This window comes from Tasmannia lanceolata, unplaced genomic scaffold (genome assembly GCF_043159265.1).
Source record: "Tasmannia lanceolata isolate RefF3 unplaced genomic scaffold, GAP_Taslan_0.1 ptg000016l, whole genome shotgun sequence".
Lineage (NCBI taxonomy): Eukaryota > Viridiplantae > Streptophyta > Magnoliopsida > Canellales > Winteraceae > Tasmannia > Tasmannia lanceolata.
In genome coordinates this window covers 16,835,520-16,862,352 of record NW_027518693.1, presented here as the reverse complement: position 1 = coordinate 16,862,352, position 26,833 = coordinate 16,835,520, and the positions used below count along the sequence as shown (strand labels likewise).

General features: G+C 39.2%; 2 long non-coding RNA genes and 1 pseudogene across 2 annotated transcripts; 1 reads left to right on the top strand and 2 right to left on the bottom strand.

Moving 5' to 3' along the window:
• Nucleotides 1-11,147: 11,147 nt before the first annotated feature.
• Nucleotides 11,148-12,868, bottom strand: LOC143847958 (GDSL esterase/lipase At3g48460 pseudogene; annotated as a pseudogene).
• Nucleotides 12,869-14,533: 1,665 nt separating this feature from the next.
• On the top strand, nt 14,534-16,418 carry LOC143848006 (uncharacterized). The gene is made up of 2 exons (XR_013235270.1): nt 14,534-15,117; nt 15,579-16,418. It is a non-coding gene; the product is annotated as an uncharacterized LOC143848006 (long non-coding RNA).
• Nucleotides 16,419-16,901: 483 nt separating this feature from the next.
• Nucleotides 16,902-19,364, bottom strand: LOC143848005 (uncharacterized). Its single transcript, XR_013235269.1, has 3 exons — nt 18,921-19,364; nt 17,442-17,712; nt 16,902-17,279 (listed from the first exon to the last, which is right to left on the bottom strand). It is a non-coding gene; the product is annotated as an uncharacterized LOC143848005 (long non-coding RNA).
• Nucleotides 19,365-26,833: the final 7,469 nt, after the last annotated feature.

Here is a 26,833-nt window from a genome sequence, read left to right as displayed (position 1 = left end):
ATATCCGGCTCTTAGCGGATGCGAATCTGGTAAATGGTATATCCGATCCGTTTAACATCCGAATCCGAGAAGTAAATCCTTTTTATTTATTATTAATAATATCATTAATATTTATTTTTAGTAATGACACACTATCTTTTGTTTCTATAAGAAAAGTGAATATTATTTTTAGAAAAATGAAAATAAAAACAAAAATAGCCAAACTCATTCCATCAAAATAACCCAAACCCATTCCATCATATACAAAAAAAAGAAGGAAAAACCCAAAGACCACTACCAACACTATCATCCCCATCCCCATCCCCATCCCCATCCCCATCCTCATCGCCTCCCTCTCTCTCTGCCTTTGTTTTAAAAGGAAGAAAAGGATCTCATATATTTTAGGGTTTGAGAGTTAATTTTGTGAAGAGAATGTAGAGGTTTAGTTTTAGGGTTTGGAAAATTCATTCGAGTAAGTAGGAGAAAAAAGATAAAGTGCTGCAATAAAATGTTCGAATTTACCGGATAAACGGATACGGATAATATCCGAATTCGAACAATATCCGACGGATACGAATTCGGTAATAGATATTAAATATCCGTCGAATCCGAATCCGAATATGAATTCGGATAGTGTATACTATAATCGAATTCGGATATAGCCATATCCGCTCCGAATTCGATCCGTTTACACCCCTAGTTTTAAACATTAAGTTACTTTTAAGTTGGTTGTGTTAACTACTTAAAAAAACTAAGTTAATTTTGGCCATCTTCCTCAATATTTTAAGGGATTTGCCAAGGACCATCGCAAAAGGCATTTTGCGGACCGGCTGTTGCATGAGAGAGTAGCCCATAGGCTCACATTTTGTCTTATTCATTTAATTCATCTGAGGTGGTTGCTGCTGCGCTCTCATGCAACAACCGGTCGCAAAATGCCTTTTGCGATGATCCCTAGCAAATGCCTTATTATATACATTTGCACATAGTACTACAATTGACAGCCTTTGTGATCAACGCCAATGTATAGGTTTGAGGAAGGCTCTTGGATGTAGCCATGACAATCTTCTTCTCATGGGGGAAAATGTTCTAAGTCTTCTCTTTTCCTTATTCTTGCTTATTCCTGTCATAATGACATCGGTCGTGATCTTGTCGATGATCTACGACTGCATCGGAATAGTCATCCGGTGTTGCAATTTCCACCAAAACTCATCAGTCGAATTAGTAGAAACAACAGGTGTTTCAGAGAATTCAATTGTACGATCGGCACCAAAGTACAAATATACAAAGGAGGAGGGCTTAGGGGATCAGATTACTTGCTCGGTGTGCTTGTGTGAATTAAAGGAGGGAGAAGAGGTGAGAAGGTTGCCTAAATGTAAGCACTTATTTCATGTTCCTTGTATCGATATGTGGCTTTACTCACACTCTAGTTGCCCACTCTGTCGAGCTGAAATGATACCTCCACCTTGCCAAAGGTCATTCCAAGATCTTGAACTAGGTGGTGGTGGTGGTGTTGCTATGGCACTGGCTTTGGCTAGATGAAAATTAATTTTTTTTTGGGTAGGCAATGTATATATTAATCAAATAAAGATAAGAATTATAATCTTACGTACTTTCTACCTGCATTTCTTGATGAACAATGTTTAAAACATGGGAGGAGTGATAAAAAAAGCAAGGTTATCTTCTACTTTATAAGGGCATTCGACTTTTGAAAGGAAATCAGCTGCAGAATTGGCTTCTCTCCGCGTGTGCGAGACTCTCCTTGTCTTGAAGTGTTGTAAGATCTGTTCAATTTTGGCTAGTGTGGTGCGATTTTTCTATGGGCAATGGGTTTCCTTTTTAAATTTTCTATTCATAGCTCTTCTATTCCTTTTTTTTTGTGGGTTTTTGTAGAGAGTCATACAATGCTTGATTTGAAATTGATTTTGTACAAAATTACTTTCCAAATCCCGATGGGAATGTAATGACTCAATTTTAACAAATACCATGCCAACTAGATGATCGATCATAACCCTTGATCATAATGGACTGTTAATATTTGTCCAATGGATGGAACCTCGGCTTGAACTATTTGCCTCGTGGGCCCTACCATGAATGGGCCAAATTTGTAAAGTAGTATAGGCCGTAACACTTGATTATTGGACTCAAATTTAGGCCCAGTTCGTTTTGGATTTGAGAATTGATTTTGAGTTCAAAACTAATATTGGACTCAAAATCCAACAGTCCAAAACGGACATGGTGTTAAAATTAATTTTGAGTCCAATAATCAGCTTCGAACTCACAATCAGTTTTCAAAATCCAAAACAAACGGGCCTATGAGCTATGGGCCATAGGCCTGTTTGTTTTGGATTTTGAGAACTGATTGGAAGTCCCAAACTGATTATTGGACTCAAAGGCCTGTTTGTTTTGGACTCTCTCTCTCTCTCTCTTCCCTATTAGGCATTTAGGCCCCGGTTTCATTGCAGGAATTGTCTAGAAATGTTTGGAAAGGAAAATTATTTCTACAATTTACTACCTTTTGACACATGAAAAAAAGATAACTGGGCTCGGCGGTTTGTAGCTCCACGGTTGAGGCTTTGTATCTCTTGAGGTCACAGGTTTGATCCCACCTTACCTACCAAAAAAATACCTTGAACCAACCCTATTCAGTTTTAGAGGGGCCTTCAATTTTTGATGAACACCATCTAAATTAACCATAGTCATATCATTTTCCTCCAAGTCGTGGAAAGAAATTTTTTCCCCAAGAAATTACTCTCTAGCAGAAATGTTTTTCTTCCAATCCAAACAGGATATTAGTTTCTTCTCTCTCTCTCTCTCTCTCTCTCTCTCTCTCTCTCGTGTCTTTTTCTCTTCTTTTCTATTTCCCCCTCTCATCTTCCACTTCTTACCCCTTTCTCCTTCATTTCTAACTGTTTCTGTTTAGTATTTGGACAAATGATTTTCTATCTTCAAATAACATCACTTTCTGCATTTTCGAGTCCGGTTAATTAGGTGAACATGGGAAATACCTCTTGAAGCATTACACCCTAGGTATCTAGTTTGGAATACCTAGTTTGTTGCCTCCAGCCCCTATATATAGAGATACGCTAGGATTATTGACTGGTTAATGGACTCTAGCCCATGTAGGCCCACTACATCGGTCCATTATCTTATTGGGCTTATATTAGAACATATCTAGGGTTATATACCCAACAATCTCCTCCTATGTTCTACATATAGCACAATCTAATAGATAGATAATGTAATGTCCAAACAAAATATCGAATCATCCATATCACCATATAAAAAAAGATCTTTAATCCAACTGAAAATAATTAGAATTTTTCCAGCAACTTTGCTTGATGGAACAATCCCTTGCGGAGAAACGATGAACTGTAGAGGAATAAGCTTTTCCCTTCTATTTGTGGATCAAGAAACCAGCCAAGAAAAAGAAATCACAAAGCATACAATAGGAATCCATTATGCACAATCAAAGATCGCTAGATTTAATGTGAAAAACCCTCGAGAATGAAGGGAAAATCCACGGGGAAATCCTCTTCTATCATCCATTGTCACCATTTCCATCTCTTTTTGTTTGCCTTTTCCTAAACATAACTATTTTTCCAGCTCCTCGTTGTACTTTTTTGAAAATTAATTTGTTTTTAGAAAAAAGACACATAAAAGATGGAAATGTTGGTGATAGGGCTGGAAACATTATTTCTTAGAGGTGGCTGCTCTCTCATGCAACAGCCAGCCCGCAAAATGACTTCTACGATGGTTCCTAGCAAATCTCAAATATATAATATGTATCTATGAGAATTTAAATGGACGGCCTTGCATGCACATGCAGCCCAAAAATACAATCGGGCTCCCACATTATTTGGGTGATCTAAGTGATTCATTTGTTGGGCCCTGATGTAGAAAGTGTGCGCCCAGAGAGTCTTCTCCTTAGGACGATCGTAACCTTCCGATCCATGGAGGTTAATCTACTGTGCCATCCATTTAAAACGTCCACAAATCAGAGGGTTAGGATCATTCTATGGAGAAAATTTTCTTGGCACACCCTTTGCAAACGAATATTTTGGATCACCCAAATAATGTAGGCCCCACTGTATTATTGGGATGCACATGCATGCACAACCATCCACGATATAAGTTCTCATTATATATGCATGCATTTCTTCTTTGGAGAATGCAGGGGAGATTTTTTTAGATAAACTGAGATGAAGATTATGGGAAATGATTTCAACACAACTATGTTTTGATACATCCGCTCATGTATCTCGTCTTTGTCACACAAGTGCTTCTTGGGAACCGTAAAAACCATTTTACAGCTCTTTAAAGGAAAATGATTTCAGCGCTCCATTGTTTTGATAACCATGCACTCCACTTGTTTGTCGTGTAGTATTTAAAGGTCTTTAAGAGCTTTTTGAAACAGTAATATTCCTCTGACAGCCCTTTAAATACTACACGAAGAAAATTGGAGCGCCTGTTTATCAAAACATAGGAGTGCAGAAATCATTTCCCCTCTTTAAATACTAAAAGACAAGAAACATGAGCGTCTTGTATCAAAACATGTTCGTGTTGAAATCATTTCCCGAAGATTAGATGTTCAGTTTATAAATACTTTCCTTAAACTTATTACATAACGCTTGATAGATGATGTGACTTTTTACCTCCTTGAAAGGGAAATATAAGCTAGAAAATGAATTGATGTTCTTTGATTCTGCTTTGTAAGTAACCTGTTGATATTTTTCTAACTATTCATTTTATTAATCCGTTCAGGTTTGTTTTCCATAGACTAATGATTCACACTTACGACAAGTTTCCGTGTGTTTTTCTTTCAAACCAGCCACCTAATATTGACAAATGGTTGTCTTCTTATATCAAAGATTCAATGTAAATTGATTGCATTGCGGATCCTTCTATAAAGATCGTTTTCAAGGGTGTCTGCTGTTCAATTTCAAGTAAATGATTGATCATGTTTGAGATTTTATATGGTGTTGGACCCATTTCATAGGATGATCCAAACCGTTCATTTGTTGGGCCACAATTTACACAGGCTGTAAATCATCTCCATCTCGATAATCCTAACCCTTGGATCTGTTGATGTTTCAATAATATACAATCCCTATACAAATCGGAGGTTAGAGAATCATCCTAAGGAAATGATTTAAGGGGTACCGCCTATTTAGGTTGTGACCCAAGGACAGCCTCTCAGGCTCACTTTTCTGAAGATTTTGTCTTATTGATTAAATCCACGTGAGGTGGTTCTTCTCTCCTGCAAAAGTTAGCTGCAAAATGCCCTCCCACAAAATATATTCCCTAGCAAATCCCTATACAATATACTAGTATTATGCCCCATGCTATGCATATATGGGTGAAATGGCGGGCCCTTTACCAACAAAAGTGAGGTGGAAATGGTGGTCCACACCCCATGCCATCAAAACATGAGGTGTAAAATGGGGGGCCTACTCATCATAGCATGAGATGTAATATAGTGGGGCCCACCATGAGCATTGGGTTGGTAGAGATAGTGGGCTGGGTAGCATCTGTAATAACTGTAGTTTAAAGCAAAACGGGATTAGTAGGTACATAAGTGAAAAAAACAGATTTTCAAGAAGGGTTTTACTAACGTACGTGTTAGGGCACATGTTAAGGTGCATTGGGAATGATATTTTCCAATCATTTTAATAGGGCAAAATCCTTTCCATTCATTTGGCGTGGGCTACTCGGAATGATATTTTCCAATCATTTTAATAGGGCATAATCCTTTCCAATCATTTGGCGTGGGCTACTCGGAATGATATTTTCCAATCATTTTACGGTGCAAATTAGAACTGGCAGGGGTGGGGTGGCCTACCCGGAATCTTACGGGTCACAAATGACCCCACCTGTAGGGGGCCTGCTCTGTTTGGTTGCCGGAAGTTTTTTAGTTCTTGGGACTTTTGTGGGAAAAGGTAGGAGACAAGGGAGGGGAGAAGCATTAATTAGATAAAGATGTTAGTATGAGTGGAGAGAGAGGGAAGAGAGAGAAAAAGAGAGAAAGAGAGAGCACCATTCCCTAGAAAAGAAAAGCTCATGTCACCGAGGAAAAGATGATGTGACCGCTAAATATTCTCCCACAAGGGATTTTTTTTTTTTTTTACCAGCAACCAAGCGTGATTATCCAAACGGTCAGAATGGATGGTCTTTTTCCAATAATCTCGTTTATTTATGAATGATGAGTGCAGTAATAAAAGTTGCCCCCGACAGTGCCAGCTTTTCACATGCGCAAACGTTCCTAGTTTTCAACATTGACGTGACACTTTGTCTTCTCCTATTAGCTTTCAAAGTGAAAACTTCTTTTATTGGACCTAAATGTGATTCCTCAGTTTTTATGGGTACTAGGGTGTAAACGAGCGGCTCGCGAGCCTTACCGAGCTAGGGTTATATTAAGTTCACACCCCTCATTTTTCCTGGACAGCCATATTTAGTGTAATTTGACTATTTCTTTTACACTATGGGGGGTGGTCCAAGTAACAAATGGGGTTCCAAAAATGAAGTGACATATTTTGCTTCCCCCTTTCACTCACTGGACAACCCTTTTAGTGTATATATAACTATGGGGGGTGGTCCAAGTAACAAATGGGGTTCCAAAAATGAAGTGACATATTTTGCTTCCCCCTTTCACTCTCTGGACAACCCTTTTAGTATATATATATATATATATATATATATATATATATTATATATATATATATATATATATATATATATATATATGAGAGAACATTTCCTACACACTTGTGTAGGTAAGTTACCTACACACTACCTTAAAATACAGTGGGGGCCCACATTGTTTGGGTGATCCAAACAATTCATTTGAATAGTCCTCACATAGATAGGGTGTGCACAAAAAATTAGATCTATAGGATCATCCCAACCCTACGATTTGTGGAGGCAAAATGGACGTATATAAACCTTCACAAATTAGTCCATTTTTTGCCTCCATAGTTTGAATGGTTAGGATGATCCTATGGATCTGATTTTTTGTGGACACCCTATGTATGTGAGGATCATTCAAATGAATGGTTTGGATCACCCAAACAATGTGGGCCCCCACTGTATTTTAAGGTAATGTGTAGGTAACTTACCTACACAAGTGTGTAGGAAATGTTCTCTCTCTCTCTCTCTCTCTCTCTCTCTCTCTCTCTCTATATATATATATATATATATATATATATATATATATATATATATATATAAAATTCTTAACGAGCCTTAACGAGCCGAGCTCGAGCGAGCTTCCGAGTCCGAGCCAAAATTGACACCCTTAATGGGCACCTGTGGCACTCGCTGGTCCACCCAGCCTGGCCCAATTTTGATGGGACCATTATGTGCCAGGTCAAATTTCAACGGGTCACTAAATAGTGACACGGACCCGGACCCGGACCCTTAGATTACGAGCAGGTAGGGTGGATCCACTTGTCCGGGTCACTTTTGGCCAGGTCTATCACAAATTCAAGTTTGTACGGTGGCAAATCCAAAATAATAGGCAAAATCAATTTTATTGGAGGAAAAACTTTTCAAAATTTTTTTTTCTCGGAAAATCCAACAAAAAGAGTGAAAATACAATCATTTTTATGAAAAGACACACAAAAGGGGCAAAATAACTAAAAAAAGAGATTGAAATATCATTTCCCATTAAAATGATCTTATTTCTCTCCACGGTAAAATGGGCGTAAAATAAATTTCACACCCATTTTTAATAAAAAAAAGGGTCTAAAACAAAATTTACCCCAATTTTACTTGGAAAGAAAGGGATCCTATATAAAAATAAGGTGAAATGTTTAAGTGAAAAATGGGCCTAAATCGTAAACTCTGTTTTACGCCCATTTAATTTATAAAAAAAAATCCAACCTGAATACACATAGATGAATAAAAATGTGAACGGAGAATTTTGGTACGTTGGCACCCCGGATCTAAGATGCTCCATCGGATTTTTTGGCTACCTCAGGATCAGCGGTCCGAAATAATTTCAATCCACAGGATATGAATCCAATGGACACGTCCGATCCAAGTCCTGTCCCAAAATCTTGTCCATTAACGTCCAGATCCTTTGAATCTTTCCTACGGTCTGGATCCCCAGCACATCTCTTTCAATGCGAAATTTCAAATTTGTTCCTTATAAGCAAATGGGTCCCACATAGTGAAAAAAATCAAACATTGTGGCTATATGCAATCATCCTTAAAAAAAATCATATCGACCCTCACTCAACGACAATTCATAGTAATCCTCGCTATCATTGATAAATCCGGCCACCGCCCGGTAATCAAAATCCTCCCCTATGGAGCCCGTGTCACCGCCCGATCGGGGAACTAAACTCTCTTCATTCTACTATAGTGTTATTGTCATCGCATCCATCGCTCTTTTGCTCATCGCTTACAACGTATTTGTCGTTGGATGGTGCTGGCAACACCGCTGGACTCGCCGGAGTCTTGACGGGTCCACCGAAAACATTGCCGGAAATATCGAGAACTCCACCAGCAACTTAATTCCGTTGTATAAATATCGGAAAGAGAATACCCAAATCCAATCTTCCGATAATGAGTGTGTGGTGTGCTTATCGGTATTTGTAGAGGGAGACGAACTCCGGCAGCTGCCCGAGTGCAACCACTCATTTCATGTTGCTTGTATAGATATGTGGCTCTCTTCTCACTCCAATTGCCCCCTTTGTCGCGCCACCGTGACGGTCCCACCGCCTCAGTGTCGGATCTCGATCGATGCCGATGAGGAAATTTTCCGGTCGGGCTTTCTGGGTTCTAGCGGTATGCTTTGAATTTTCTTAATTTGTTGCTCTTATTGTCTTAATTTTGATGTTTTGATTTCCTTGGTGGGGGATCACATATATATGTTTTTTCTGAATGGCAAAGAATTATATTAATGGAGAGAAGATACAAGGGGATTTAATTTAGTCATTCTGGGAATGATAATGAATATTAGCTGATCAAAGTTATTTTGAGTTCTTTGGGACAGTCTATTTTCCATTTGGGATGTTGTCTATGGGATAGCCCCCCGGGTATATTTTAACCTTGGATAGGCTTTCTATTCTTCGTTTGTTCTTGGATAAAATACTGCCAGAATGAAATTGGGGACAAGTAGACAAGATAATTTCAAGATAAAACTATCGAAGTAGAATACTCGACCTCAGGAACAGCTTGTCCAAAGATTTATATTCATGGGAGAATAGCCCCATCCGTTTTTGCTTGTTTGGATGTTAATAGATTACTAGTTGTGCTGGATCCATTAACGAATATCTGATTCAATTAATCTATGGTTTTCTATCGATTAGCTCAACTCTTGTAATTTAGGCCTTAATGAAGTTTTCGAGATATATGTAACAGGAAGTTTCATGAAACTTGGGCAACCCAACCCGACCAGAACCTGATCACATTATCGTGATTTTAGTGCGGCCCGACCTGACCACGAAACCCATATGCAGTTTTTGTATATATTTTTTGCCCCTTTTGGGTTAGTTGGGTTGGGTTAGGGCTGAGAGATTTTAAGGTGGGTTGGGATAGGGTTGACCTTCTTCAACCTGAGGTTCTAGTTAGGGTTGAGGTAATGCTATTAGGGCTGGCTTCAACCTTACCCAACCCAGCCCGAGCTGCACCCCTAGAGATTTAAGATTAAGACTCTGGATGGCCTTAATAATTAAGATTTAAGATTTAAGATTAAGGGCTCTCATAATTAATATTGCTGGTTGCAACATTTTCTAAAGAGGCCATAAACCGTATACATGGTTGTTGTGCTCATTCTTGCTTAGGATTATGGATTACTGAGAGGAGCAATCAAAGTTAAGCTTATCCAATCATTTAAGAAAGTGGTTCAAATGATTTGACGTAGAGCGTTCTACCAGCTCTAAATATATATTACACAAACAAATGGTAGATTTTCTTCCACCCACAACATCTCATCATCGTGCATCGGTGAGGTTCCAAATATGTAACAGATACTTTACTTGCTAAGATCATATTATTTACTTTCACATATAATTGAGGCATGGTGTGTGGCCCATCACATATATAGCCCATATCTGATCAAAGAAGCTTAAACATTAATTTGGAAGTGTACGTTGTCTGTAGCTAGTATCCAAACTGTATGGTTATATACACTCCAACTTGAGGAGGAGGGTTGAATAATGTAATAATTGTTGCCCTTGAAGCATAAATTTATGGTAATGCTGTTGTAGCGAGAAGCGCACAGGACTTGGACAATATAATTAAGTGACTATCAACGTTCCAATGTCTTGTACTAATGACATTAAAGTCAATGGCCAAGGATTATTAGTATGGAATTTTCAATCAGTACCTCCATAGAAGGAAATCAAGGAACACAAGGTTCAATTAGCTCAATGATAATATAAAAAACACAGGAGCTAATATGAAAAGGGGAAACGATATCTGCGCCAAGGTGTTTCGATAAACAAGCGCTCCACTTGTTTGTCGTGTAGTACAAATTTAAGGGATTTCAGAGGATATTACGGTTCTCAAAAAGCTCTTTAAACCCTTTAAATACTACACGACAAACAAGTGGAGCACATGTTCATCGAAACACTTGGCGCATATATCATTTCCCATATGAAAAATGGTGGGAAATGGACTTATATAGGTTGCCTTTACATGAAAAAGACTCAAATACCCCTCTCTAAGGCCAAATGTCTAAAGTGCCATAAACAATTAAGAAATTAACCAAACTAATGATAAAAGACGTGAAATGACCAAAATGACTGAGATTCCCTACCCTTACTCCACTAACAATGACAAAAATAAGGTAAATTTAGTCTAATGAGCAATCATAAGAGATTCCCAGGGGTGCTCTTGCATCTAAGGCCTTGGACAACTCGATCCGACCTAAACCCGATCACGGCCCCTTAATATTGTCGTGATTTTATTGCAACTCGAACCGACTCAACCCCGAAACTAATACCCTTCTTTTTTTGTATTTTTTCTCATATTGCCCCAAGTTAACCCGAAGCCATCCCAGCTCGATTTGAAAAATTGGACTGGTTGGGTTAGCGTTGAGAGATTTAAAGGCATGTTGGGTTAGGGTTGGCCTTTGTAATAGTCAGGATGGTCTTAATCAAGAAATCAACAAATGACATTTGTAATAACTCGTATAAAAGAATTGATGAACAAGAAATCTCCTATTATTTATAAATATGTTTGGTACATGTGGTGATTTCAGCAGCCGTTCTATTGACAAACAAGCTATCAAACGGGGGTCTTGTGAAGTCTTGATGGAAGAATTGGTTAGCAAGCAAGGCATTTAAGGCTTCTGTTGCGTGCACCCCATCCCACGCCATGTACTTACTTGGGTCCGCGCATACGGGTGCACCCGGCCTGCCACAGTGGATCTTCTCATTGCCACAACATATCAGGCCAGGATCATTGAAACCTTTCTTCTTTGCATTCATCACATTGTCAGTAAGAGCACGGATGAAATCGGCGAACAAGATGGTGGCGCCGGGGTTCTGTTCACGTACTTGATCTAGCTGTTGTTGGAGGAGTGCATTGTGAGCGGCCACATCTAATTCATAGCCTTGCGCTGCTGGACCTTGAACGACAATGTATTTTGCACCCTTATCCAGCAAGTCCTGCAAGTGACTCATCATAAGGAGAAGAAAATTTAGTTCATAAAAGAATGATGAAATGTATCTTCACTCCCATATTTTGTTCATGCCAATCTTTCAAAATCGAAATCATTTTCACCGTGTTTCGTTTGTCTTTGCTAATGTTTCCTTACATATATTGGAATTTTATCTTATGACCGAAAGCTTGAGACAGGTAAGACTTTTGGACCCTATAATAAAAAAAACATCTCAAAACGTTCAAAGCCATAGGTGGGTTTAATCTTAAAAATTAAAAAATATTCTCAACTTTTACTTGTATTTTGATAGTAAGATAAGAGAAATTATATGATGGACGAGCAGGCGTGCTTGTATTCACTGTACGATAGAAGTACTGCCTTTTTTTTTTTTTGAAAATTGACAATTATGTTGGGGACCAGTAGTCCCACCAGATTTACATAGTATGAATTGCCCAGGAGCATTCTCCTTGGTCCAAAAGGAAAACCCATTACCCCTTACATTACCAAATAGCCTCAATTGAATCGAATCGAGCAAAAAATCCCATATTTGTGGGGCCCACCAAGTCAAGATCGTGACCTGCCACCAAGTCAAGATCTTGCCTTTGATATTTGATCCGGACGCATCTTAAAAATTGTATTGCTCTCGGATGAAATACCAAGGGTGGTATGATGAATATCGGGCGAAAATTGCCTATCAAATCCCATATATATAGAGAATTATTGAATTTCTTTTAAAATATAAATTCTTGTCCATACCTGCACAAGATGGATGACATTGGCGACTGCAATCTCTCTAAGGGTGATGGGGCTGATGGAAGTCCCATTAATTCTGCGATAATCATTGCCCCCCATCGTCCCCACCCAGAAGAGTGTACCTTCCATTATTGCCTTACATTGAACAGGACATTTCCCGGCACACTCGACCCTGCCGATGAATTCGTTAAACCAACCGAGCTGAGTCTGTAGGGAATTTGTTATGTGGATGGGTAGAGCCTTCGTTGCATTGTGTTCAACATAGAATTCATAATCTATGGCCGTTGATCCAGCATATGCAAAGTTAACACCATGGGAGAAATCAGAACTTTTGTTAAGATACGGGGGAACGTAAGGAAGTGATAATTCTTTGGCGAGGAAGTCAAGGACAAGGTAACCGTCCGACCAACGACCAGAGGGTTTGCCGAAAGTAGTCATTCCGTAGGGAGGGTTCAAATAAGGGAGTAACTCTATGCAATTTCCTGTGTCTGTGCTCGAGTCACCAAAGGCGTAGATCTTTGAGAACATGCCTTCGTAAGTTGATGGGGGTAAAGAAAGAGAAGGAGAGAAAGAAAGAAAGAAGAAAAAAAGAGTAAGATAGAGAGGTAGAGAAGAGCACCGGGCCATTGTTTTGGAGAGCTTCTTCCCCTTTTCTTTTTTGGTATTTCACGTTTTGGACCGAAAGGAAGAGCTGCCTGCAAAATATTTATGAAACAACATATATAGGGTGCTAGACAACCAAAAATTTGTTCAAGTCATAGTTACAAAATGCCTAAATTTAGGATGCTACCGCCTTTCCTAACATTTAGAATGGTTAGCCAAAACAACTCATAGCATATTGAGTTGTTTTTTCTGTTTTATTTTTGGTTAGCCTTAATATAGGGATTACAACTAATTAATTGCATGCCAACACATTCTAAATGACTTGTGCTGTGGCCCATTAATGGTTGGAGCAGCAAGTGGACGGTGAGGATTGCCTAAATATATCCTTACATTAAATTCAGAGGAGTTAATAAAGTCATTATGGGAATGATAATGAATATACGCTAATCCAAGTTCTTTCAAGGTTTTTGGGAGGTTTATTTTCCACTGGGGCTGTTTTCCATGGGATAGCACCCCGGGTTTATTTTATCCTTGGATATGCTTGCTATTCTACCTTTGTTCTTGGATAAAATACTGCCACGATGAAATTGGGGAAAAGTAGACAAGATAATTTCAAGATAAAATCATACTGCCACAACTGCAAATGTGAGAAATCCAAATCTACCTCTTGTCCTACTAATTTTATTGAGATTTTACTGCGACCCCAGCCGACCTCAAAACCAAAGTTCCTTTTTGTATATTTTTTTCCTCCTTTTGCCACAGCCCAATTTGAAAAATCAGGTTAGAGGGGTTGGGTTAGGGACGAAAGATTTAAAGGCAGGTTGGGTTCCGTTTAACCTTCCTCAACCCAAGATTCGAGTTAGGGTTAACGTTGAAGAACCCGAGCCAACCTGGCCCAAGTTGCACCCCTAGTCAAAATTGACTCAGGATAGTCTCAATCAAATAAAAAGATATATGAACTATCATATTGATCCTGAGCTAACTGCCCTGATCTCTTTTGGTTGGAATATAAGAATTGGCCATTCATAAAAACAGAACTTATGAACAAAGAAATCTCCTGTTATGTATAAATATGTTTGGCATATGACTAAATTCAAGCTGCCTTTCTATTGGTAAACAAGCTATGAAATGGAGGCTTTGTGTAGCCTTGATGGAAGAATTGGTTAGCAAAAACTGCATTCAAGGCCTCTGTGGAGTGCAACCCATCCCACCTCATGTACTTGCTTGGGTCCGCGCATAGGGTTCGACCCGGCATGCCACAGGGGTGTGTCGCATTGGCACAACATATCATGGGGGCCTTTTGGAAACCATTCTTCTCGGCGTTCATCCTATTGTAAGTAAAAGCAAGGTTGAAATCGGCGAACAAGATGGTAGCATTGGGGTTCTGTTTACGGACTTGATCTAGCTGTTGTTGGAGGAGTGCATTGTGAGCGTCAATGACTGATTTATGAAGCGTCAATGACTGATTTATGAGCTTTGCCGATCGGACCTTGAACGATCATGTATTTTGCACCCTTAGCCAACAAATCCTACAAGTGACTCATCATAAGAAGAAGAAAATTTCGTTAATAAAAGAAAGATGAAATGATATTTGCACTTCCATATTTTGTTTGAGGAAAAAGATTATACGCTTGAAGCGCATTTTGTTAGGTAAGGTTGAGGAAAGAGAAGCCTTCTGATTGGTTGAAATGGTGGGCTCAAATGCGGAAAAAGTTTACAAATGCTGTGTTTAAAAACCGAAACCCTCTAAGGACCCAAACCCAAACAAAAACCCAAACCGATTTGGGTTTTGGCTCTCCATCTTCATCCCTCTCACACGACGATCTGTGAAAATAGATTCATCTCTCTCACTCTCCCTGTGTTTTTTTTAACAAGAAAAACCGAAACCCATCGGCGATCTGTGAACAGATTCTCCATCTCCATCACTCACTCTCTCTCTCTCTCTCTCTCACTGTGTTTAAAAACAAAAAAAAAACAAAAACCCAAACCCTCTAAGGACCCAAACCCTCTAAGGACCCAAAACCCAAACAAAAACCCAAACCGATTTGGGTTTTGGCTCTCCATCTTCATCCCTCTCACACGACGATCTGTGAAAACAGATTCATCTCTCTCTCTCTCTCTCTCTCTCTCTCTCACGGTTTGGATGATCCAAAACCCCCAAATCGCTCGCACAGGTACGCTCTCCTCTCTTTCTCTCTCTTTCTCTCTCTCTCTCTCTCACGGTTTGGATCACCCAAACCCATCGGTGGAAAAAACAAGCAGATTTCAGCTGTGTTTTCTTTTTTCAAAAAAACCCAAACCCCCATTAACGTACGTACGTTCTCTCTCTCTCTCTCTCTCTCTCTCTCTCTCTCTCTCACTGTGTTTTATTTTTTTTTTTCAAAAAAACCCAAGCCCATCAGTGGAAACAAGCAGATTTCAGCTGTGTGTTTAATTTTTTCAAAAAAACCCAAACCCCCCATTAACGTACGTTCTCTCTCTCTCTCTCTCTCTCTCTCTCTCTCTCTCTCTCACTGTGTTTGGGTTTTTTTAAAAAACCCAAACCCATCGGTGGAAAATCTTCATCTCTCACTCGTACTGTGTTTGTATGAAATCTGTTTTTGTATAAAATCTGTTTTTCCCATAATTATTGCAGGTTGATCAATTTGTGTATTGGGGGATGAATCTGTTTTTGTATGAAATTGGTTTTTCGGTGGGATGGGTTCCAGATCTGTGGATATTCTGGGAGAAGGCAGTGGACATAGAGGAACTATGTGGGAAGGGGGAAGCATGGTGGGGGGTTAGAGGGGAGATGCGGGGTGATTTCAACCACAGCAACAAAGTTATTTCTTATGCAGAACATTTTCGGAACAGCAGGTTTGTGGAGTCAGTGTTAGATGTCTATTGGGAGCTGAAAGCATTGGCGTATGTGTATGGTGATCAGAGCCATCGATTTGCTAATTCACAACCAATTTTGTCCCAATACTGGATGGAGATTGTACATGATTAATCAAGATTTGCAAATATGAATCCAAACTCAAAACATTGTGGGTCCCAAAATAATTTCTCTTCTAGCATTTATTTGTACATTTAGGCCGTTTTTGGCAGCCATATATTTTTATTTTCGGGTAGAATATTAGCTTACTAAGGCCATGTTTGGCAGCATGGATTTTTTTTTTCATGGAATAAGTTTCTCAAGCTGTGGGAGAGGGCCAAGGAGGGTGAGATGGGGACATAATATAAAGGGCATGACAGCGGATTAGTGATTAATTAATGAAATCATCTGAGATTAGTCAGAAATCAAAAACTCTTTAGAAGCCATCCTCACAAGTGAAATGACAGCCATAAAGGGTGTAGTGCTTCAAATCATTTCCCGTTATTTGCAGTTGTGTCTGGAGTCTGGATTATGGACAGATCTGATTCATTTCGCCTTCTCAAAGAAAATTTGTTCATTTTTTATTGGGTCTTCAATTTATGATCTGATGAAATTGTTATTGATGTGGGTTGCCAACACTCCCAGTATATGGAGAACTTGAAGGAAGCATTTCTAGGTAATCGACAGTTCAAAATACTAAGTCTAGACACTATATAGATGGTGTCATGGTAATGTCGCAAAAAGAGATTGCTTGGGGTCTCAATTTAAGAGCTGCAGAGAGTGTTATTGTTTTGTGGTCGCAAACGTCCCAATAAATGACAAGTGGGCTCTCAAAACCCTAACACCTTGTTTGATCAGATGGCGGTAAGTAGGACCCTATTGATTTCCTCAGCTCTGCTCTCCTGAAATGTCATCATCCAGGAAAATCTTTCCAGTTTTACACTTCAATATCTTTTTCATGCAATTTCAACCTATATTGAGTGGCAATGCAAATTTAAAACAGCAAAACCAAAAAGCATAAAGAGGTAATTTTTGAATGTGCACCCATTTTATCACTCCCCAAACATTTTCCTTCCATACTTGCATAGAACAGGACTTTTGAGGTATAAAAACTCGGAAACCCAGCAACTCAATTGAGAAATCCTTAGGTACTTCATGTTAAAAAGTTGTAAGCTGAATGGAAACATCAAACCATTTGAAACTGAAATGCCTACTTCAATTGCAGCCACAAACAGACATAATCAGTGCCAATACAGCCAAAACTGAAAAGTGCTCTCCAGTAACTGAGAATTAAAGCCATCGGCGGACACTAAGAACAGAATAGAACAAGTTTGGCCCTCCAGCTTATGAAATAAGGAAATAAGACTTCTAGGTATTGGTGGCTCTAGTGTAAATCTGGTGGCTGGAGTGAGTAGAAATCATCGTGATCGAACCTCTTGCCATTAGATCTTTGATTGCTCTCCGAGCAAGCGATCCGTTAACCTGAAAATGACATGCCAATCAGCTTTCCATTACTCAGTCATTGCGAAAACATGGTAATTTCAAAGTTTCACATTAATGCAAAAAAATATATTGAAAATACTTGCTCTTCTAAATTCTAATACCAACCTTTGGAACAGCTTTTCAAAAAAAAAAAATACCTACCTTGGAAACCTCTGCTTAATTGACAGGCAATATACTGGAATAGCTTTCAGATCCCAATAGACATCTAACACTGACTCCACAAACCTGCTGTTCTGAAAATGTTCTGCATAAGAAATAACTTTGTTGCTGTGGTTGAAATCATCCCGCATCTCCCCTCTAACCCCCACCATGCTTCCCCCTTCCCACATAGTTCCTCTATGTCCACTGCCTTCTCCCAGAATTTGTTCCTTTTCATCCTTATCCTAGCTTCATCACTGATCTGGCAAGCTATCTAGTGGAGGGGCCATATCCCAAAAGCAGTTCAGTACTGTGTTCAACAATTCATTGCAGTAAAACAGAACTTGGGAAAATTGCAATTTCTTCTATGTTCCTCACATAATTTAACAAATGACACACCCATGTCGAACCTTGGTAAGCACAGCCTACAAGTTCAAGTGACACTTAGACCAGCAACTGGCCCTAGATTTCAAAAAATAAAGGGATTTTGGAGTTAAAAACACTTCCCTGGTGACAAGAGTTTCAGACTGTGTAAACTACCCTGAACATTTTTGACCTTGGGTCACAAACTAGTTTGGGACAAAGGCTTAGTTGAGTTGAGTTGGTCATCAAACCAGTAAATACCAAATACCATACCCCCGTTTGATCAAGCAAAACTTTAAGAAATTATACATATATGAGAAAGGGAAAATTGAGCTTTAAATCTCTGGTAAACACAACATCATCAAATATGACTCAAAATATGTAACCCCATGAGAACAAATGGATAAAAGTCTAAAGACTGGGTAATCCTGTAAAACATGTACCTGACAGATCATGCCCAATTGTCTAATTTTATTATCTAAAAAAGAAAAAGAAATCTACACAATTCCAAATATCCACAGATCTGGAACCCATCCCACCAAAAAACTAATTTCATACAAAAACAGATTCATCCCCCAATACATAGATTGATCAACCTGCAATAATTATGGGAAAAACAGATTTTATACAAAAACAGATTTCATACAAACACAGGACGAGTGAGAGAGATGAAGATTTTCCACCGATGGGTTTGGGTTTTTTTAAAAAACCCAAACACAGTGAGAGAGAGAGAGAGAGAGAGAGAGAGAGAGAGAGAGAGAGAGAGAGAGAGAGTGAGAGAGAGAGAGAACGTACGTTAATGGGGGGTTTGGGTTTTTTTGAAAAAATTAAACACACAGCTGAAATCTGCTTGTTTCCACCGATGGGCTTGGGTTTTTTTGAAAAAAAAAATAAAACACAGTGAGAGAGAGAGAGAGAGAGAGAGAGAGAGAGAGAGAGAGAGAGAGAGAGAACGTACGTACGTTAATGGGGGTTTGGGTTTTTTGAAAAAAGAAAACACAGCTGAAATCTGCTTGTTTTTTCCACCGATGGGTTTGGGTGATCCAAACCGAGAGAGAGAGAGAGAGAGAGAGAGGGAGAGAGAGAGAGAGAGAGAGAGAGAGAGAGAGGAGAGCGTACCTGTGCGAGCGATTTGGGGGTTTTGGATCATCCAAACCGTGAGAGAGAGAGAGAGAGAGAGAGAGAGAGAGAGAGAGAGAGAGATGAATCTGTTTTCACAGATCGTCGTGTGAGAGGGATGAAGATGGAGAGCCAAAACCCAAATTGGTTTGGGTTTTTGTTTGGGTTTTGGGTCCTTAGAGGGTTTGGGTTTTTGTTTTTTTTTTGTTTTTAAACACAGTGAGAGAGAGAGAGAGAGAGAGAGAGAGAGAACGAGTGAGAGTGATGGAGATGGAGAATCTGTTCACAGATCGCCGATGGGTTTCGGTTTTTCTTGTTAAAAAAAAACACAGGGAGAGTGAGAGAGAACGAGAAGATAATTGGGTTTTCGAGGGTACGTCGAAGACGCACCCTCCGTAACGCCACAGGTTTTTGTTTTAATTTTTTCGAGGGTACGTCGAAGACGCACCCTCCGTAACGCCGCAGCATTTGTAAACTTTTTCCGCATTTGGGCCCACCATTTCAACCAATCAGAAGGCTTCTCTTTCCTCAACCGTACCTAACGAAATGCGCTTCAAGCGTATAATCTTTTTCCTCATTTTGTTTATGCCACTATATATTCACTTTGTTTAATTCTTGTTTGATTGGTTGCTGATAACTTTCTGTTTTAGAATTGTAGATGATGTTTTTGCTTCTTACAGTTAAAAGAACTCTACTGGGTTTAACACTTTCAAAATAGAAATGATTTTCACTTCCTTTTTCTTGTCTTTGCTAATGTTTCCTTACATGGCAATTTCAGTTTATGACCAAAAGCTTGAGACAGGTGAGACTTTTGAGCCCTATAATAAAAACCATCATCTCAAAATGTTCAAAATCATAAGTGGGTCTAATCTTTAAAATTTAAAAATATTCTCCAACTTTTTTTAATATTTTAATATTAAGACAAAATCTGCTATGATAAAGTGAGACGAGATGAAGTGACTCGCTAAATGGCTTTTTGGAGCAGATGCATCTATGCCGTTAAGAGGCCAAGAACTTCAGAGCCATGATCAGACCATTTAGGACGGTCAGATAAATCATAGGCTGTCACATATCAATGATCAAGCTCGTAAAATATTACCCGAAGCCTAATTTTCCCAAGATCATCCAAATATCAGACGGCGTTACAAACGACGGTCACCCTGTGATTGGTCTGACGATCCGAAATAGTCAGTTCATGGCAATGGAGTTATTTATTTATTTATTTATAATAATCGATGGCTATGGAGTTCTCGGCCTTCGAACGTCAAATGCACATGCGTCACCTTCTACAAAACCGCATATCAAATCTCATATAGGGGATTCCTAATTGAATTTCTTTTGAAATAGAAAATGTTGTCCATACCTGCAAAAGATGGATGACATTGAAACGGCCATCTCCTTGAATGTTTCGGTTGGGACAACGGAGGACCCATAAATTATGGTATAATCGTTGCCCCCTATCGACCCCACCCAGAAGAGTGCACCTTCCATTATAGCCTTACATTGAGCAGGGCTTTTCGAGGCACACTCGACCTTATCAATGAAATCGTTAAACCAACTGTGCTGAGTCTGTAACGACTCTATTACCGGGATGTGTGTAAAAGGGTTCCTCGGTATCACAGATAAGATCGACTGCTCTGATACCATTGATAAGAACCTGCACTGAATCAAAAGAAGATACACAAAATAGAAGAGAAAAGAGTTCCACTTCCAGGGGAACAACCTCAATAGTTCTGTTTTAGGAAAGCACTTCTCTACCCTTTTTCCAGTACAAACTAACTACATAAACATCACTTTTCCCAAATCTGAGATCCACTCATCACAAACAGTAACTACCTTGCCACATCACCCCACTACCTATAAGCTGTAAAACAGTTACAGCACCACTAACTACACATGATTGTTAACAATACACATAACCTAACTACTACATATCTAACAACAACAGACACAATAAACATAAATAAAAACAACAGACTCATACTAAGTATGGATACGTAACAGAAAAATACCTAAAACTGTTTGCGTGGCCGTCGATCACCTCTCTAAAACCGTAGCTGTCATCTTCCAAAGATTGCAGAGAAGCTTTTATAACCAAAGAAAGGGATAATGAATAAACAAGAAAAGAAAAAAAAGGGTTAGGGCAAGAAATCCAACTGCTATGCCTAAATCTTGAAACAAAGGAAAGGGAAAACACTTATCCCCATTGAACCAGTGGATGAGGAGAGTGAAAATCAGAAATTATACCCTAATAAATGGTGGGAGATGAAAGGAAAATGAAGAAACAGGGTTAGGGCACGAAAATAGGGTCAAAGCACATGGACATGGTTCAAATCCAAGCATAAATCACAAACACCATACCTCAACACGCAGAAACCCTAGATTTTCTGTGATTTCCGTGGAGAAGATGAGAACGAGGGCAATAAGTTGGGATTGAAGTCGAAATCCACCATGAATTGACAAGAAACAGAGATTTTAGGGCTCGATTTTGGTCGAAGGAAGAAAAACCCAATGTTTTTGGGTAGAATCTCAGCAAAACCCAAATTTTTCGAAAAGAGAATGGAGACTTTAGGGCTCCTTGATGTTTTTTGGGCATGAAACATGCAGCCCTCACCCACAACCTCTGTTTTTCTTCTACGCGCTCGAGGGCTTCCCGATTGATTAAGAAAGTTTTATCTGTCCCTTCACCCACGTTCCAAAAATAACGCCGGTGTTTCTTCTAATCTGCGACGGTCAAGAAAAGTCGGAAAATCCTACTCTAACTTAATCAATTATTTAGTGACGTTTTAAGTAGCATGCGTCGGTAAATATGACTTTTAGTGACGTTTATAGAGTCGCTAAATACATAAGCCATCTTTTTTTGGGCGGGAGAAGAATTTTTTTGGGCGGGAGAGTTTTGTAGCCGGAATAACCCTTTACCGTCGTTCCGTTAATGAATGTCGGTGTATGTATACTAATTAGGGACGTTTTCGTTGAACGCTGGTAAGAGAACATCGGTAATAAACACTTTTCTTGTAGTGAACATAGAATTCATAATCTATAACTGTTGATCCGGCAACTGCAAAATTAACACCATGGGAGAAATTGGCTATGGAGTCACGAAATGCGGAAAGGTATGGAAGTGACAATGCTTCAGCCAGAAGTCACGGACAAGGCGCCCGTCTGACCAACGGCCGGAGGGTTTGTCTAAAGTAGTCATACCATAGGGAGGGATCAAATAAGGGAGTAACCCTAGGGAATTTCCTGTGTCTGTGAGCGAGTCACCGAACGAGTAGAAGGATAGACACAAACGAAGAAATAAAAGAGAATAAGATGGAGAGGTAGAGAAATGCACCGTGCCATTGTTTTAGAGAGCTTCTTCCCCTTTTCTTTTATAGTATTTCACGTTTTGGCACCCAAAGGAAGAGCTGCATGTAAAAATGTAAGAAACAATATATGGGCGCTAGACAACCTAAATTTTGTTTGACTACCCCATTTCGAATCGCTTTTGTTTCTCTGTTTTTTTCTTTGATAGAGAGGTGACAGATCAAATCATAAAAGCCTCCATTTTTATGCTTAATATTCCTTCACTCTCGGGTCCCTCTGCAAAATTGAGGTGAAAGGGCACCCCCATTGGGTGCATGTCACCGTTTTGCATTTAATAAACATTCTATTGGTTTTTAGGGCCTTGTTCTTCTCTTTCTAGGGTTCGAAGACGAGGTCCTTTGCATTTGTTCATTCTTCCAATTCTTCTTTCGATTGATTAGAAGAACCACTGATTTTGCTCTTGGTATTACAGAGATTAGGGCGACATCAACCAATTCAACATCTTCTATCCTTGTATAAGATAGATGACATATGAAGAGTGCATGCCTTAACTTTATGGTAGTTGGAAAAATAAGATAGAATCTCATCTTTATATATTATGAGTCATACTAAGTAAATACTCCTAGAAATACTGATGAATAAGATTCATGTATTGCTATTCATATTTCAAATTTCATGTAAAGGATTCTTACGAGTCAGAGGCTTGATAGAGGAGATGTGCATTACAATGGGAAATGAAAATAAAGTAGAAATTTAGGTCGTTATGATTCTCTATTAATTTCTGAATTCTGGTTTCATTTGGATTAGAAACCTTATTTCAGAAAGGGAAATGTTATCAGCACTACCATATTTTGACGATCGCACTCCTCGCTTTATTAAAAAGTACAGTATGGCCCGCACCATAGGATGATCCAAAAATCATTTCCATAGGCAGATCCTAACCCTCCGATCTATAGAGGGTTAGGATCTTCCCTCTAAGACTCAGTCCCTATAGAGGTAAATTTTCCAACTGTAATTATGCACGCCTTTAATGGATAGTTGGAAGCAAGGAATATGGTTATGATCTATAAGGTGAAGTTAAGAATTTACTTGACTTGAAGGTACTGAGTATTGCTGGCCCAGGCGGGTTGCTGGACCCAGATTAGAGTATGACAGCGTGGTCCTAGGCCTTGTGCCAGTAATGCCCCTTGGTCTGGACTCTTAATAAAGATAATGGTAGGCCCATTCTCATCAGCAATTGCTTTTGGGAAAGTTGGTAAGCACTACGGTCCTACAAGTGGCATCAGAGCCAGATCTCAAATTTGAGTCCCCCTCCCCCTCCCCGAGGTCATTGTTGGTCGGTGGGGGAGGGTTGGGTTGTTGGCCAAGGCGAGTTATAAGACCCAGATAGGAGTATGGTTGCATTGTCCTAGGCCTTGTGCCAGCAATTAGGCTACACAAAAAACCGACCAAACCGATAAACTGAACCGAACCGGGCCTTTCGGTTTGGGTCAGTTCGGTGTTTCTAGGCATTAGTTCGGTCACAATTAAGGTTGATGGTTTTTTTAGTTTTAATTCGAAAATGAAAAACATCGAACCGATGGGAAACTGTAGACACCCCATTTTGGCCACCCCTGTAGATGCCCATTTTTGCACAACCCCCCCCCCCTCTCTGGAATTGCACCTCCTTTCTCTTATCTTCTTATTAGAGGGCATTTTTCCCATTTTGGGTAGTCTAGGGGTAATTCTGTCATTGTAGTCACCCAAAGGGTATCAACCCTAGATATAAATGCAACATAAAAGCCTCATTTGACTACTTGATTTGGATATGTATTAAAGTTGAACCAAAAAACAGGATAAACCATGAACTGAACAAAATTGAACTGGTCAAAATTGGTTCGGTTAAACCCCCCATCGGTTCGGTTACGGTTTGGATTTTCTCCAAACCGATGGGATCGGTTCGGTTCAAAAAACCTCCCTAAACCGAACCGGACTGAACTGTGTGCATCCCTACCATCAATGCCCCTTGGTCTGGACTCTTAATAAAGATAATGGTAGCGCCTTTCCCATCAGTAATAGCTTTTGGGATAGTTGGTAAGTGCCATGATCCTACAATAATAATAAACTCTTAGAAATGGGTTGCAATCTAGGTATATTCGTCTCATATTTGAAAGAGAATGTCATTATCATAGCATAATTCCAGACTCATCCGGGCAAGATAAGGTAGCTGAGAAGTAATGTTGTACTCTTATGGATATGACGAGGAGCATGTTGTGCAATTCATCGTTGCCTGAGCTTTGCGGAGTGATGCTCTAAGACAACAGCTCATTTTATGATTGTCGTTACAACTAGGGCTATGCCTAAGACCCTTTATGAGTCAGAAGAAAGTTGGACTCGGGACACTTGCACTTTTAGTGATGTTTAGCAGTGCAGAGGTTTAATCTATCTGAGTGAGTGAGATATGGATAATATTTTCACTAGTCAAGCCAGAACGAGTGATTAGTCAGCTCAATGGCTCCAAGCCATGAAAAGAGAACTACTCTCAATGAAATCGTATTCGGAAACTCAAGAATCATACTAGTAGGGTGTAAATGGATCCTTAGGACAATAGAGACTTTAAAGATGGAATTGGGAGATATAATGGAAGATTGATTGAAAAAGGCATCACTAAGAAAGAAACTACGGACTATAAGGAATCGTACAGGCTTCCTATCCATGGCTTTCTAAAGCAAATAACACGTACTCAATGCCATGAGGTTACTCACTGTCGGATGAAATAAGGCTGAAATCGGTATTTTCATTAGATGCACGAGTACTAGCTTTGTATTAATTCAACTCATTTAGGGCAAATATTTCCAACCACATGCATCTCTTAAACAACCAGAGACTTTCCTAAAGTATGGACCTTATGAGAGTGCTTAATAACAGCTCACTAAGTTCACTAGTTTAAAGGCAGCTAACTAGTGGAAATTAGTGTTGATTTTAGTTTAGTTTTCAAAGACAATGACCTAAGATTTGAAGCCGAGAGTTGTATTCCAACATTATGGCTATTCCCTCATTCTCATTTAGATCACAACATTATAACTCACGAATTTGAGTTCATTGGTGAGGAAAAACTAGCAATCAGGGATTATTCAAAGGGCTAGTTCATAGTTAGTGACACGTCCTCATTTGGCAACGCTTGACCGTCACTTCAGCAACACTTCCCTTGCATCCCCTATCCATTGGGAGAGGCTGATGCCTAGTAGATGAACGTTTTTAATTTATCATTGAACTAGTGGCCCCACCTTATCTAGTTAGGGATAGTAAAAACGGAAATGATATATTCGTCCCTTTCTTCCTTGGGCAAACCCTATATATGAGTGGTGGCTCAGGGATGAAAAGGGGGCGAATGTATCATCCCTAATAATATATACGGTAAGGACTCTAATAATTAATATAATATATAACTTCCCTAATAACATACATGGTTTTAAATTTTGGTTTCGGCTAAAATTTCAGACTTATCTGAAACCGAAATTTCGGGCGTATTGCGCGTAAAATCCCAAATTTTTGGGGACAAAATTTCAATCGAAATTACCGAAATTTCGTTGGAAATTCTTTAACGGAATAAAACAGTATAATTTTATTTTAAATTTCAACGAAATTCTGGAAATTTCTGAAATTTCAAACGAAATTTGGTAAATTTCGGGAATTTCGATTTCGGTACGATTTCGTTTCGTTCCTCACTGAAATCCAAAATTTCAGTCCGATTAAGAGCTCTAATAATTAATATTGTTGGTTGCAACATTTTCTAAAGAGGCCATCTACCGTATACATGGTTGTAGTGCTCATTCTTGCTTAGGATTATGGATTACTGAGAGGAGCAATTAAAGCGCTCCACTTGTTTGTCGTGTAGTATATATTTAAAGGGATTTCAGAGGATATTACGGTTCTCAAAAAGCTCTTTAAACCCTTCAAATACTACACGACAAACAAGTGGAGCGCATGTTCATCGAAACACTTGGCGCATATATCATTTCCCATATGAAAAATGGTGGGAAATGGACTTATATAGGTTGCCTTTACATGAAAAAGACTCAAATACCCCTCTCTAAGGCCAAATGTCTAAAATGCCATAAACAATTAAGAAATTAACCAAACTACCCCTACTAATGATAAAAGACATGTGAAATGACCAAAATGACTGAGATTCCCTACCCTTACTCCACTAATAATGACAAAAATAAGGTAAGTTTAGCCTAATGAGCAATCATAAGAGATTCCCAGGGGATGCTCTTGCATCTAAGGCCTTGGACAACTCGATCCGACCTGAACCCGATCACGGCCCCTTAATATTGTCGTGATTTTATTGCAACTCGAACCGACTCAACCCCGAAACTAATACCCTTCTTTTTTTGTATTTTTTCTCATATTGCCCCAAGTTAACCCGAACCCACCCCAGCTCGATTTGAAAAATCGGACTGGTTGGGTTAGCGTTGAGAGATTTAAAGGCAGGTTGGGTTAGGGTTGGCCTTTTTAATACTCAGGATGGTCTTAATCAAGAAATCAACAAATGACATTTGTAATAACTCGTATAAAAGAATTGATGAACAAGAAATCTCCTATTATTTATAAATATGTTTGGT